This window comes from Podarcis erhardii, assembly GCF_964252035.2.
Source record: "Podarcis erhardii genome assembly, chromosome: 5".
Classification (NCBI taxonomy): Eukaryota; Metazoa; Chordata; class Lepidosauria; order Squamata; family Lacertidae; genus Podarcis; species Podarcis erhardii.
The window spans coordinates 6,706,559-6,721,401 of record NC_138509.1 but is presented as its reverse complement, the minus strand read 5'-3'; the positions used below and the strand labels follow the sequence as shown (position 1 = coordinate 6,721,401).

At 46.0% G+C, this 14,843-nt stretch overlaps 1 protein-coding gene across 1 annotated transcript in view; it reads left to right on the top strand.

Moving 5' to 3' along the window:
* The first annotated feature begins 2,793 nt into the window (after positions 1-2,793).
* Positions 2,794-14,843, top strand: part of SEMA3D (semaphorin 3D) — a 174,560-nt gene continuing 162,510 nt past the window's right edge. Inside the window, exon 1 of the mRNA XM_081860956.1 lies at positions 2,794-3,101. The gene's annotated coding sequence lies outside the window, so the exon portion shown is untranslated. The remainder of the gene's footprint in view (positions 3,102-14,843) is intronic.

Here is a 14,843-nt window from a genome sequence, read left to right as displayed (position 1 = left end):
TGAAACACTGGGTGGTATTTTGACTATGCACAGCAACTTCCATTCTGATAACTCAAACTCCAAGGCATAGATTGTGTTATAGTATAGTCTGCATTTCCCTTCCTCTCCTTTGCAAATAGGCTGAGCAGCTGTTTGAATTTCAAACCGCAAATTGTGTTTTAGATAATATACATACTAACACTATGGATAGTGTCCAACAGTAGTGAGAACAAACCCATTGACAATAATGTGCATGACTATTTGATGAGTTTACTCCATGTAAAACTCTTTGGGCTTAGGCCCAGGATATCTGAAAAACTATGTTCTCCTGTATGAACCTGCCCAGCCCTTCTTTCAGTCTGGCTGCCTTCTGGGTGGATGCTCCCAGACTTTGGAAGTCATGATGGCTACATGGTCCCTCCAGGATCTGGGGCAGCCATTGCTGGCAAGCAGCCACAGAAGATGTACCCTGAGAATCCCTCCTGGCTCACTTGTGGGGTTTTCAGAGAGACAGATGGTGAACTTCTGTGGGAGGAAGGATGCAGGGCCACAGAGGCCTTGGGCAAGCCTCTTTTCATGCTCTTATCCTCTTGACAGTGCCTGTGATGAAGGAAGAATGTCTCTTTCTGTCCCTGGAGTAGTTGCAGGAGGGGGAACAACAGGCTCAGATAGAAAGGAAACTCTTTCTGAGTTTAATCTCCCTGCAGCTGATGATCACTTTGTGATGTGCCGGGCAAGAGGCTTCCCCCTCATTCCTTCTCCCACTTCCTACTTGTACATCTTATGTTTGGAAGTTCCTGTTGCTGTTGATTTACTATCATTGCAGTACTGAGTGGTCATTGTTTTCCTGCAACCCCAGCTCCAGAGAGGACTTTTACAATATGGAATGAGTCACACATTCACGTTCAGCACATAACACTCCATCCTTTGAGGACTTAGCACAAACAAAGAGCTAAACGGAAGCTTTGACAGGGCAGCTGTTTTGCAAACGGGCAATCCAGGCAACTCTGAAACTGTGAAGCATGAACAGGACTGAGACGGAGCATCTGTTGCACCCATAGTGTCAGCTTCCTGACAACCCCTGCTAGCCGTCCATGCACCACATATGTCCAACCACATAGCAATATACAGGTAAACACGGCAACGATTGTGTGTTCCCACACACAAAACACTGAAGGCTGGGAATATGCAATGTCCCCACAATCTATGTGCAACCAGGTGGGAAGAGGTGTGGCTTGTTGTTGTTGTTGTTTAGTCGTTTAGTCGTGTCCGACTCTTCGTGACCCCATGGACCAGAGCACGCCAGGCTAGATTTCATGGTTCAGACATAAGTGAATTTCAGGCCAAAGAGCCGGAAGCTGGAGAACTGGAGTGAGCAGCACTTTCTATCCTGCTAAGGTTTAAACCGCCAGGACTATATTCTTATCCCAGACTTCCACAATGTGGTATCTTCAGAACTTTTGGGCTACAACTACCTTCAACCAGCACAACCACAGGGACTGGGGCTGCTGGGAGTTGTATTCTTCCTTTATGTTGGAAGGCTATGACCTCCCTGACATCACTGGGCTCTCCGTGCTTCAGACCAACAGGGCCAACGGCCAGGGATGATGGGAGTTGTAGTCCAGCAACATCTGGAGGCCCACAGAGTCTCCACACCTGTCTTCCGCTCTCAGCAATTAGCATCTTTCTCATGCATCTCTTTCCCTCTCCTTCTGAGGGGGAGGCCATGAGGCAGGGCCCCAGACCAACAACACCAGTCCATTTCCAAAAGGGTATTATTATTAACTCCCTGTGTATCCTGCCTTTCTTCCCGACGGAGAGCCACTTGCCCCAACAGCAACAAAGAGTGACAAAAAGCAGCGGAGTGACAGACCGTTTTAATTCACTTAAGCTGTGCAAACCAGCGGTACCAAGCTGCATAAAACACTGGGGGACGGGAAGGTAAGCCCCGCTCTGCATAATCACTATGTCGCACAAGCGCATCATTGGAATGGCAATGCCTTTCTCTGGGGTGGGGTGGGGGCTCAAATATTTTCTTGCGGGTGGGAGTGGGGGTGAAAGGTCCTTGGCCCCAGGGGTTGACTCCTATGGTGCAAACCTAAATCCCTTCTGCAAAATACTGGCCGTCTGTGGGGAGGGGGGCTAGTTATCATAGACATCGGAAACAGGCAGATTCTACGTATTGAAAACCGTGTGTGTGTGTGTGTGTGTGTGTGTGTGTGTGTGAGAGAGAGAGAGAGAGAGAGAGAGAGAGAGAGAGAGAGAGAATATGAGAGCCTGCGCAAAATGTTCTAAGTAAATCCAAGGCTGCACGGAAGATCAGTTGGACATTTCCTGAAACAGAGCAGAAACAAACGCGCAAGTCAGGCCAGCCCGTTGCTGCGGACTTTGACAGGCTTCACTTCGGAGCTCAGGGTGGGGGTGGGGAGGGTCTTCCCCGGGCCCAGTTCCGAGCCCCACCTGCGCATAAAGAGACTCTTTCAAAATAAACAAACACACAAAATCCCCGCAGCCGAGCCGAGCGCCCCTCTCTCCGCCGCTGAGCCCCCGACGGATCCCGCGCTGCCGAGTCGGAGGAGCGCAAGGCTCCTTCTTGGCGCAGCAACCGGCCAACTCCGCGCCGCCGCCGCCGCCGAAAGCGCCCGGCCTGTGGGGCGACCTTGAGCCGGAGACCCCCGACGCCGCCGAGTCCTCCAGCCTTTGCGAGAAGGCTGGATCCGGCCCCGGGGCAGCCGCCTGGCGGAGAGCACCGGCCGCCTTCCTCCTGCCGCCGCACGTGGCTGCGCTGAGCCGCCGGCTGCCGGGAGGGGGAAACGGGCAGCTCGGGAGCCGGAGAGGAGAAGCGCAGAGCCGCCAGCAGCGCAAAAGGAGGCGGCGGCGGCGGCGGCGAAGTCTTGGCTGCCCCAAGTTTCCCCGAGCGAGAGGAGCGCGCAGCGAGGCAGGAGGCGGCGCCCGGCAGCAGCAGCAGCAGCCTCGCCCTCTGCTCTCCGGCGCTCGGAGCCACGCACAGCCGGCTTTGCGCAGGAGTCGCTCGGGCAGCATCCCGGCAAGGCGAGGCTCCGCAGCGCGCACAGCGCTTGTCTTTTCGCGCAGCCGAGAGAGCGAGCTCAAGCCCGGAACAGGTAAGGACCGGCTGGGCAACCTGGGGGCGCGCGCGGGTCCCCTTCTCCGTTGCCCCTTTGCCTGTTTGTTTGTTTGTTAGCTTGCTTACTTACAGTATTATTACAGAAGTGTAAGTTGCAAAGGATCGGCAGGATCATCTAGTAGCTAGGCAGAAATCCTTCACTCGACACTGGGGCTCGAACCCCCGTCCTCATTGCTTATTTTGGGTCCCCATTTGAGTGCCACGACTCAAATTGATTATGTAGCACAGATGTTGTCAAGGTGTGATGATCTGTCCTGGAACAGCCCCACTGAAGAAGAGAACCGGGGTTGTTACCCAGACCTCGTTACTGGTTGAAAAAGGGCCCCCAAGACAGTTCAAGCTTCAGGACCCTCGAAATGTAGGTTCGCCACTGGCTCTACCAACCCAGCTACCCCAGCTTTCTTATTCCAGGGCAAGGATTGCGTCTTGCGGCTGACAAATTGGCTAAGCAATTGTGCCGCTGCGCTAATGTGCTTACAAGCAGCGTGGCTGCTGCAAACAAACTGGGACGTATCGGCTTTCAATTATTATCATTATTTTAAAAAGTAGGGAAATCCTTTATTTTGTTTTATTAAAAAAATGCTTGCCCAAGCACAGTTCTCTGCAATAGGAAAGCTATAAGAATAATGAGAACAATAAATCACTTGTATTTTCCACTGCGATTCGGTTTTGGCGAAACGGGGGCTTGGCTCTTGGCTGTTCTTTATTTTCCAAGGATTCCTGTCGCCTGCATATCCCACCTGCCGCTGCTTCTTTGCAGCGTGATCCTAAGGCTGAAATCTTATGCACCTCTCAGCTGCTGGGAGTAAGCCTCATTTAACCCAAGAGGGTTAACCACATGTGTCTAGGATTGCAGCTGATTGCAGTTTTATTCGGAGATTAAACTTGGTGCGTTCTTACTGTGACTTCTGAACATGTTTGCCTGAAAAGCATGTCCGGCTGCTCAGTGGGTGCTTTCTAGTTGAGGGTGTCTAAGAAATCCAAGCAGGAGCTTTGGAAGGAGCTGGAGCAGCGTAATGTCAAACCAAAACTCACCCCCCCCCACACACACCCAAAAGCGTAGAGGGAGAAAGGATTCCCAACTCACAGATCTTTTCTCATAATCTTTCCCTTGCAATCCTATCCTTGGGAGCTTTTGACAGGTTGAACTGCAAGTGGTGTTTTCTCTTCCAAGAGTGCAGGTGTGTTAGTTGGGTAGCAACATTGCAGACTCAGGTCTTTTGACCCCCATCCCGGACAGATCAGGGCCAATGATGATTAACACTGGAATGGAGGACTTGTGGATGGTGGAGTATAACTTCTGCATTAAGGCAATTCTCCCTCGTCCTCCTGTTAATTTCATGGCACTCAGATGTTAACTGTCTAACCTTTCTGGTGGGTGCGCTTAAATAAGTTCTAAGGTCCAGAGGTACCAGTAAGTTAAGTCCCTCCGAATCACGTTGTAAACACTTAGAGTTGTGTTTGGGCTGATTGCCCTTATCAGTTGCATTTATATTTAGGTAAACACATCTGTAACAACTATGTACTATGTAACTGTGTAAGTTCACTTTTCAATTGCCCCCCCTGGCACATGAGAGTTGCTTAGGGTGGTGCCAGAAATCAGGCACCAGCCTTTCCAGGGGGATGCAGTTAAGGCTTTAAAACAGCCTTCCCCAACCCGGTGCCCTCTAGATGTTTGAGATTCCAGCTGTGATCAGCTCCTGCCAAGTGCTGCTGTTCTGGCTGGGAGTGGGGGGACATGGTAGCTCAAAACATCTGGATGACACCAGGTCGGGGCCTGTTTTAAAACAACTACTTCTTTTGCAAGTATTGGCTGTGAGATGTAGGAATAAGTATTGTCATTCAGGGAGTGTAGTATAATTGCCTCTGGCCTCTGTGCTCAAACAAGGATCCCTGACTGGCCTCTTTTCTAGCATTCCCATTGCAAACTTCATTTGGAGCAGCAGAAGTTTGAAATAAAAAAAATGGTTTTGATTAGTGCCCAGTCTCTTGGGGAAGATTTTGAATCCTCACTCTGCAGCGGTAGCATTCAGTATCATGCTCTGTGAAGTTCTGGAGGAGCACGGGTGCCCCCTGCCCCCAAATGATGGGGAGCAGCAAGTTCTCGGCTTTGATCAGCAGACGTGCTCTCCAGCTTCTCCCTTGCTCTGGTGCTGGCTCCAGAAACACCTGGCGGCACCTCCTCTGGCAATGCATCTCTAATGCAGGTGTAGCCAGAGCAGAGGTCTCCAAAGGTTGTTGTTGTTTAGTCGTTTAGTCGTGTCCGACTCTTCGTGACCCCATGGACCAGAGCACACCAGTCACTCCTGTCTTCCACTGCCTCCTGCATTTTGGTCAAACTCATGTTGGTAGCTTTGAGAACACTGTCCAACCATCTCGTCCTCTGTTGTCCCCTTCTCCTTGTGCCCTCCATCTTTCCCAACATCAGGGTCTTTTCCAGGGAGTCTTCTATTCTCATGAGGTGGCCAAAGTCTTGGAGCCTCAGCTTCAGGATCTGTCCTTCCAGTGAGCACTCAGGGCTGATTTCCTTCAGAATGGATAGGTTTGATCTTCTTGCAGTCCATGGGACTCTCAAGAGTCTCCTCCAGCACCATAATTCAAAAGCATCGATTCTTCGGCAATCAGCCTTCATTATGGTCCAGCTTTCACTTCCATACATCACTACTGGGAAAACCATAGCTTTAACTATACGGACCTTTGTTGGCAAGGTGGTGTCTCTGCTTTTTGAGATGCTGTCTAGGTTTGCCATTGCTTTTCTCCCAAGGAGCAGGCGTCTTTAGTGGCCTTCAGTTCCATCAGCCTCAGCCAGCTTGGCCAATGACCAGCGATGGGAGGAGGTGCAGTCCAGCCACCATATTGGTTCCCCTGCTCGCCGTGCCCTGACAGGAGGCAGAGCTGGACGCTTCCTCTTTATGGCAAGTGGAGAAGACAGGAGACCTAAACTAGGGTGGAACCTGATTCAAGAGAGAAGGAAGATTATTCGAATATTACGTTTTTATTTATTCACTACCTGCCCTTCATCCTAAGGTCCTAAGGTGGTTACAACGTTAGAATGCAAATTTGAAGACGGTTTAATACAGTTTACTATAATAAAAATTAAGGTGCATTCTAAAAATATACACCTCAAGTGTCAAAAGTCAAGACACGAGATTTACACACCCGGGAAGAATGGCAGATGAAGGTCATGGACTATATGGAGCTGGCGGAAATGACTGGCAGAATCCGAGACTAGGGAGAAGAGTCGGTGGAGGAAGTTTGGAGAAAATTTAAAGACTATTTACAGAAACACTGTAAAATTAATATCTGTTAGAAGGATGCTGGAAAAATATTATATGATTTTAGCAGGAAGGATATAAAGGATTTGGGAATAACTGACTGTTAATTGGTGAAAGGAGGAAAAGTAAAGCTACATTATATTAAGACAATTTACAGGACAAAAATTTTAAAAGAGGGAAAGGATTTGCTGAAATAGATAATAGACCTAGAATACAAAAAAGGGAGGTGTGAAGAGGTCAAGGAAATAAGCTAATGAAAGAATGGTAATGAGGAGATCTGATGCATTTTCTTTTTTGCGTTTTTGTTTTTGTTTAATGGGTTTTATTTCTCTGTTTTTGTTTTTTTTCTTTCCTCTTTTTTATATTGTGGTGTGTTGTTTTGTTTTTGTTTAATGTGGTATGTTTATTTTTTCTTTCTGTAATTGTTGAGACTTTAATAAATATTATTAAAAAAAAAAAGTGTCAAAAGTCAGAGTAAAGATGGACATCTTCAGCATCCTCCAGAAGCTGCGTAATGGAGCTGCCGGATGCATCTATGTGGGGAGCCAGTTTCACAGTTCACAGCTGCCACCACCCCAATCTCAGAAGGTTTGTAGGGAAGGAGACGGTCTTGCAGGTATTTGGGGCCCAAATCATTTAGGGCTTTGAGCACCAATGTGAGCATCTTGAATTGGGTCTGGATATGAGCTGGCAACCAAAGGCACATTGCACAAAACTTTCAAATTGCAAGAACTGCCCTCTTTCAGGGATGTTCTAGCTTCAATATCCCTGCACTGAGCCGGGTTGGGCTCAATAACCGCCAAGGACACTCCCCATTTCCAGTAGCTCATCCTTCTAAGCTCACAGATCTGTTGGCTTGTTTCTCTGCCCCCCCGTGTGAGTTTCTAGCCCTCCTTGTGAACAGACGAATCATAACTCAGTTTCTCTTCTGATTCTGGTGATGGAAACGGCAGGTTTCTTTATAAGTTTCTGCGTTCATCCTTTCCTGACACACAGAGTTACGAGCAACATGCACCTTTATTAAAGTTTTTTAGCAGTTGGGCTGCATCTGTGCTGAAAAGTAGTCAGGGAAATGTTAGAAACAAAGAGGCAAGCCAGCACTTGCTGCTTTATAAAAGCGTTTCGTTTTGCCTGTCAAAATGGACTGGCCCTTCCACAGTTTCCTCTTCCTCGCCTTCTCTGCAGGTGAGCTGCACTTAGTCAAGAGAAAATGAGAAGCATCCTTCCATTTCCCCCTTCCCTTGTCCAAGACCTGTGTGGAGATTGCTTTCCATTGGAGAGAAGATGGAAGTGGTCAGAGGCACTTAGCTTCCGAGCACCATTCTCTGGAAAGCGCAGGAGAGGGCAGAGGAGAGGCCTCTGGTCCTGCTTGTGGTTTTCCCTAAAGAGGCTTCAGGCTGGTCACTGTGAGAACAGTATGCTAGTTGAGCCATTGGCCTGACCCTGCAGGTTCTTTCTTGTGTTCTCTCTGCCCTTTACCACCCCATTCACTGAATCCATAGGATTCAAAAGCCCAATATTTTGCTATCACAAATTTTCATCTTCTGCACCTCACTGTCAGCCATGCTTCCTTAATGTAAATGTGGAATTCCTGTAAGATGCTCTGAGATTTACTGGGGAGGAGCCCCACTGAACTCAATGAGACTCCCTCTAAGTAGACATGATTAGGCCCGTGCTGTTAGAATTAACTATCAAATTTAAATCAAGGAACGAATTTAAAGTTGTTTCTTCTATGCCAGTAGTTTGATTTCGTAAAGTTTTCATAATTTGGACCAGCTGAGGTTGATTACAGTCAATCTTTTCTTCCACATGGTGGACTTTTTTTTTTTTTTAAAAAAAATGCTATATATATATATGATATTGTGCTTTAATGTTGCAACTCGCCCTGGGACCTAAGGGTGGGTATTATTATTATTAATATTTTTAAAATAATAACAGGCTAAGGGTAAGAATCATGGGCAAATCATTTCTCATGTGGTGATGGTGAGAGAATTTGAGCTCAGCATTTATTCTACCTTGGTCTGGAGCCCACTTGACTGCCTGCTGCGATGGCTCTTGACTAAAGGGCTAAATGCTGGTGTCGTCTTTGTAGGAAGTCTTTGGCTATCATTAAGGGATCAGGGGATGGATTTGAGAGTCTGCAAAATTCCTTCCCTGCTTCCAAAACCAGTGGTCAACAAATCTCTTTCTGGCAATTGCCAGCAGTGAGAGACATTTCCCATGGGATCTGTTTCACTGCAATAAGTGAGAATGACTTGAAATTAAGTGGGTTTGGGCTTGTGGCGGAACACTGCATTAAAGATCTAAAAAAGAAAAAAAAAACCTTTAAATCTGTATTTAGCTTGCTAGGTTTTTTTCTAGGCCATCTATTACCTTTGGCGAATTATTAAGTTACGAACAGATTTTACAAAGCTAATAAAATCCCTTGTGTACAATTCTGATCATTGCTGAAGAATGACTATTTTCAAAAACTATTTCCAAAGGGGTGGCAACATGCCTTAGTGTTATTCCCCCTCCAGGCATGCCTCAGCTCCAGCCTTCCCCCCCCCCCCCCCGAAAATGTTCACATCAGCATGACTTATTTAGTGTCGGATTCATTTCTGTTTGTGTTCCCACCAGGGGGCCTTGATGAGGGGTTGGATGTCTTTAGCCTATGCAAAGGTGTTCACACCTTGGTTAGAGACTTTCTCGGAATGACTTAAGAACTTCAATCAGTGTGAAGCTGGTTTGTGAAACAATACTCCATGCAGTAGTATTTTATAACAAAGTGCAGGATACATGTGCATTTTGGATAACATTGTCTGGATAACGTTAAAAACCCAGTAGCTAGGTTTTTAAAACTTTGCTATGTGTACTTGCAATTCATTTTGTTTTTATATTGAATATGCTCCATGAATGGTTCTGTTATTGTTTACATGTTTATGTGTTAGTTGGTACATATCTTTATGTCAAATCAATTAACAAAACAACCGGAACTGGAACTGCAGTCAGTGCTCAGTAAATGGGCAAGGGAACACAGCCGTTGTCTCTTGCAGCAAAATCATCAAAGAGATTTTAAAAAATACTTTATTTAGATGATGTTTATTGTTGTTGTTTAGTCGTTTAGTCATGTCCGACTCTTCGTGACCCCATGGACCAGAGCACACCAGGCCCTCCTGTCTTCCACTGCCTCCCGCAGTTTGGTCAAACTCATGCTGGTAGCTTCGAGAACACTGTCCAACCATCTCGTCCTCTGTCGTCCCCTTCTCCTTGTGCCCTCCATCTCTCCCAACATCAGGGTCTTTTCCAGGGAGTCTTCTCTTCTCATGAGGTGGCCAAAGTACTGGAGCCTCAGCTTCACGATCTGTCCTTCCAGTGAGCACTCAGGGCTGATTTCCTTCAGAATGGAGAGGATTGATCTTCTTGCAGTCCATGGGACTCTCAAGAGTCTCCTCCAGCACCAGAATTCAAAAGCATCAATTCTTCGGCAATCAGCCTTCTTTATGGTCCAGCTCTCACTTCCATACATCACTACTGGGAAAACCATAGCTTTAACTATATGGCCCTTTGTTGGCAAGGTGATGTCTCTGCTCTTTTTTTGTTTTAAAAAAGCAGAGATCCTTTAAAAAAAGCTAACCCACTATCTATTAAAACCACACAACAACAAATGACAGTTATACCGTCACCAGTAACAGTAGCAGCAATGAGGTCTCTCCTCTACATGCCCTCCCCCCACAAAAGATGCATGTTGATGCGCCAGCGGAAGCTATAAGAGGAGACCAAGCACCTATGTAGGGAGAGAGTTCTGCATGTAAGGAGCCACAATGGAAAAGGCCCTTTTCCAAACCCTCACACCGTGTACCTTATCTCATGTAGGAAGTGCTTGGAGGGTTTCATCTGCTCATTTTAGAGCATGGGGTTTAACCATCTAAATGAGCACCTTGAACTGGGCTTGGAAAACAGCCAGTATAGCTGTTTAAAAACAAGGATGCTTCGTCTCCCAGCATTCTTGCTCCAGCATTTTGCATTAACATTATTTGCAAGGGATGCCCAACACAGAACATGTTTTGCATTAATGTTAGCCTTTCTAAAACAGCCAGTATTATTCCTTCTACCTTTTGCATTTTATACTTCCAGGTTTCTGCTTTTGCTCTTTGTGTGTGTGTGCATGTGTTTTATGAAAAGGCATGATGCATTTATATTTGAAAAATATGCAGTGTTGGTCCATAAATATAAACAACCTTAATTTAAAAACTTGACGTGCAAGCTTTTGTATTACACAGGATTCCTCAGACTCGGTAAGAGTTCTATGTAGGTTGAGAGCTAATGTACCATATTGTGAACTTTTGGTTGCCATGTAGGTGAAATTTTACAATAACTCTGAATTATTTTCCCCTGTATTTTAGGTTTGCTTGCTTTTTTCTGAAAAAATACACCCCTGTTGTTTTGCATTTATAGTGTACTTAAGTTGTATGGATATATTTTTGAGTTTTATGCTTCTGCTCTGAAGCATTTCTTTTGGTTAAAATGTGCCTGTAGCTCACAGAGCTTCCATGGAATGAATTTCTTATAGTGTGTACATGTCTTCTCAGATTGTTTTTCAGTCAAATTTATTCCCTGTTAAATGTGCATAGGATTGCAGCCTAAAGCCCTGACCCAATTTTTTATTTTTATTTTTTTTAGAATGCAATGGGGAAACTGTGGCCTTGCAGAAGTTTCTGGCTCCTGGCTCCATCATCCTTGATCATTAATAATAATAATTTATTATTTATATGCCGCCCATCTCACTGGGTTACCCCAGGCAATCTGGGTGGCTCCCCACAAAATATTAAAAACACAGTAAAACATCAACCATTAAAAACTTCTCTGAACCGGGCTGCCTTCAGAGGGCTTCTACAAATAAAATAGCTGTTTATCTGTTTGACATCTTCTGGTAGGGCATTCCACAGGGCGGGCGCCACTACTGAGAAGGCCCTCTGCCTGGTTCCCTATAACTACACATCTTGCAATGAGGTAAATGCCAGAAGGCCCTTGGAGCTGGATCTCAGTGTCCGGGCTGAACGATGGAGGTGGAGATGCTCCTGGCTATGCTGCTTGGACTGATGGGAATTGGAATCATAGAATTGTAGAGTTAGAAGGGACTCCAAGGTCTAGGCCAACTGCCTGCAATGCAGGTATCTCAGCTGAAGCATCCATGACAGATGGCCATACAACTTCTGCTTTAAAACCTCCAAGGAAGGAGAGTCCACAATCACCCGAGGGAATCTGTTCCACTGTTGAACAGCTCTCACTCTCAGAAAGTTCTTCCCAATGTTGAGTTGGAATCTAATTTCTTGTAACTTGATTTTGAAGCCATTGCGTTTGGGTCCTACCCTTTGGAACAGGAGAAAAGAAGCATTTTCCATCTTCTGTGTGACAGCCCTTACGATATTTGAAAATGGCTATCACACCTTCTCTCAGTCTCCTCTTTATTTCATGCTCCTCTGGTTTTCAGTAGAAAACACTGAAAGATCCAGTAATTCTGAAGTCTGATGAGCTCTGATGAATAACTCCAGGACCGTCTTTACCTGGGGGTGCGGGGGGTGCGGGGCACCCGGGTGCCGAATTCTGGGGGGCATCAGGCACCCGCCGCTGAAGCCACCTAAGCTCTTAACTATCTCCCTGTTATGAAATAGTAAATAATTTTCATCAAGCTAGAAAAAAATAATACATATATACCTAGGTATTACCGAAAGGTATACCTCCTGTTTCACTAAAGGACTTTCGACTTTGTGTGCTAATTTACCAAAGCTGTGCATGCGAAATTAACTAAATTTGGGGGTGCTGGGCGGATCTTTGCACCCCGGTGGCGCATATGCTAAAGGGATTATTGGGATAGGAAAAGCATATGCAGTGGGAATACCCTCCCATCTTTCCTGCTTTCCTGCTTTTTATTATGAGAAATCTTTGCATTAGTGTGATCCCACCTGGAAGTACACTGCCTGGGGACAACGCCTCTCAGGTAACAAGGTGCTGCGCTGCTCCAAAGCAAAGTATCCCCCTCCCCTAACCCTGCCCAGCCTTGGTCTTTCAGAGATGAAGGCAGCCCCTTTGTCTTCTGGATCTCTGCCAAACAGGCAGAACCCAGTGGCAGCAGTAGGTGGTGTTGAATGGAAACACACAAGTACTGTCAATGTGTTCCTCATTTGCTTCCTTGTTTTCATGGAATTTGCCTGGGCTGGGGATGAGCCACATAAAAACCCCAAGCTTTGGAAGAGAGATGCCTGCAAGGCATTTGAAACCGTGAAGGGCAAGGGCTCCATTTAATTCATGTGAAGCAGCCTTTAACTCCTCCGCTGAGCTATTTTTACCTTTTTAATAGTGCTGCACCTCAGACGTACTTCAGCAAAAGCTGACATCTTTGTCTGGATGTCATACTGTAAACCTAACAATGCCAGGGCTTAAAATAGCCCTGGAATACACCCTTTTTGTTTCCTCTTCTGCTCACTCGTCCCTCTTTCCACGTCCATCGGTGTTTCAGCTAAATGCATCCTTTCTGTATATATTTACTCTTCACGAACTTTGAAATCCAAGATTAAGAGCTGTAACTCACCTGATTTTCAATCACTCGCTTTATTTCTATGCCACCTTTCCAAAGTTAAAACCAACCTCAAGGCGGCTTACAACATATAAAATGTTGCATAGTGGCAAACGTAAGAAAAGCATAAACAATAAACGAAGCACCAGAAAGTACACAACCAAACTGCACCATTTCCACATAAATCATAAGGTCCAAAATAAAGATGCAAAAAATTAACAGCAACAACAGCAACACACCCACCCACTCTCACCCACCAAACAAAACCCTCCAAACAGCACCCCAGCTCAAGAGTCTGTTCAGCAGCCTCAGCTTTTGTAGCTGGAGTCAATTTGCGCACACACACACACACACACACACACACACACACACAAAGTCTCACACGGCCAGGTGGGGAAAGGCCAGCAAGGCAGGGAGCAGTCTGGCAGAGAGAGAGAGAGAAAGAGACTGAAATTGACAATTTCATCCATCCTTACCTTCTTGTCACCCCTTGCAAACTGTGGGTGTGACCTAGAATGAACCCAACGCTCCTTCTCTGCTAAACATGGAGGAGAAATTCATTTGGTTCTTGTTTCTTCCATGGACCCAATCTGAAACATCCCAACTTGTTTACGGATTGGAACAGATTTTTGCAATGAATTTTTGATGGATAAAAAATATGCACAGAAATGCATCTTTTACACAAAAAGGCGCATTCCGAATGTGTATTTGCCTGGTGAGAAAAACACAAACATTGAAAGGTGGGTGCTTTGTGTAAAATGACTGAATTCCCCCCCCCCCAAAAAATAGCATGTACAAAACGCACACAGGAGGGTGGGACGGCACACAGGGAGGTGGCTTGGACCTATGCTGGATTTCCAGGGAGACCGAAACAGGATGGAAATGACTGCCCAGCTCGGTCCCAGTCGCACAGGCGCACTTGTTTGGTGGGCAAACTTTTCTTGGTTCTCTTAGCCTGACCTCTAATTGAAGCACCACAGGGTTCCACCGAGCACTGGCGAGGAAACCAACTGTTCTCATCTTTTCCGTAAATATGCATCTCTTCCCTCTGAATACACATGCGTGTGTCTCCAATCTTTAAAACAGCAAGCAGTTCGATTGCTTCCAACCTACTTGGTAAATGCCTGAGGATAACTTCAGGAAGCAGATGTTTTGCCAAAATAGCCAGGCCTTTAGAATATTTATTTATGATTCACTGGTGGGGGTGGAAGGGAATGGACTGTGATTTATACCAAAGAGGGGAAATGGTTGAATTTCCTGGAATATTCAAGTTTACAGTTTTGTTTTGCCTTTGTTTTAGATTGTGCAAACCATATATCGATCATTGCAGGAGTGGCCAGTATTTTGCAAAGGCCACATCCATCCAATGGAACTGTAGCTAGAGGCGATTCAGCGTTTAAAGCAATATGGTTTTCCTCTGTCCCTGAATAGCATTCCTGAGTTGTGACAACAGCGTTCAGCTGATAAATGTATATGACTGCATCGAGAAGAGGCCACTTTCTGTTTTTAGTAGCTGAAGTTGCTCGTTAATTGACACGTGTGTGCATCTCTTCGTTTCATGACTGGCAGCAGATGTGTGAATGGAGCTGGGGTGGGAGCTGACAAAATTCTGTGGCGTCCTGCCTGTGATGCCATAGTCACACATGAACATGATCACTCATGTGGGGCAGGACAAGCATGTATACCTAAGGTCACACACCTTCTGTATGCAGTAGGGTGGCCAACCCTTTCTTCCCCCTTAGCAAAGATCTTGTGTCTTTAAAAACTACACGTGGAATACCCCAATTCAAGGTCTTTTAACTGGCTGAAATAGTGCACACCTTTTGCTTGTGATAATCCTGCCAATTTTTTTCCTTGTGCCTTTAAAAGCTGCTGGATGAAGCCTTAA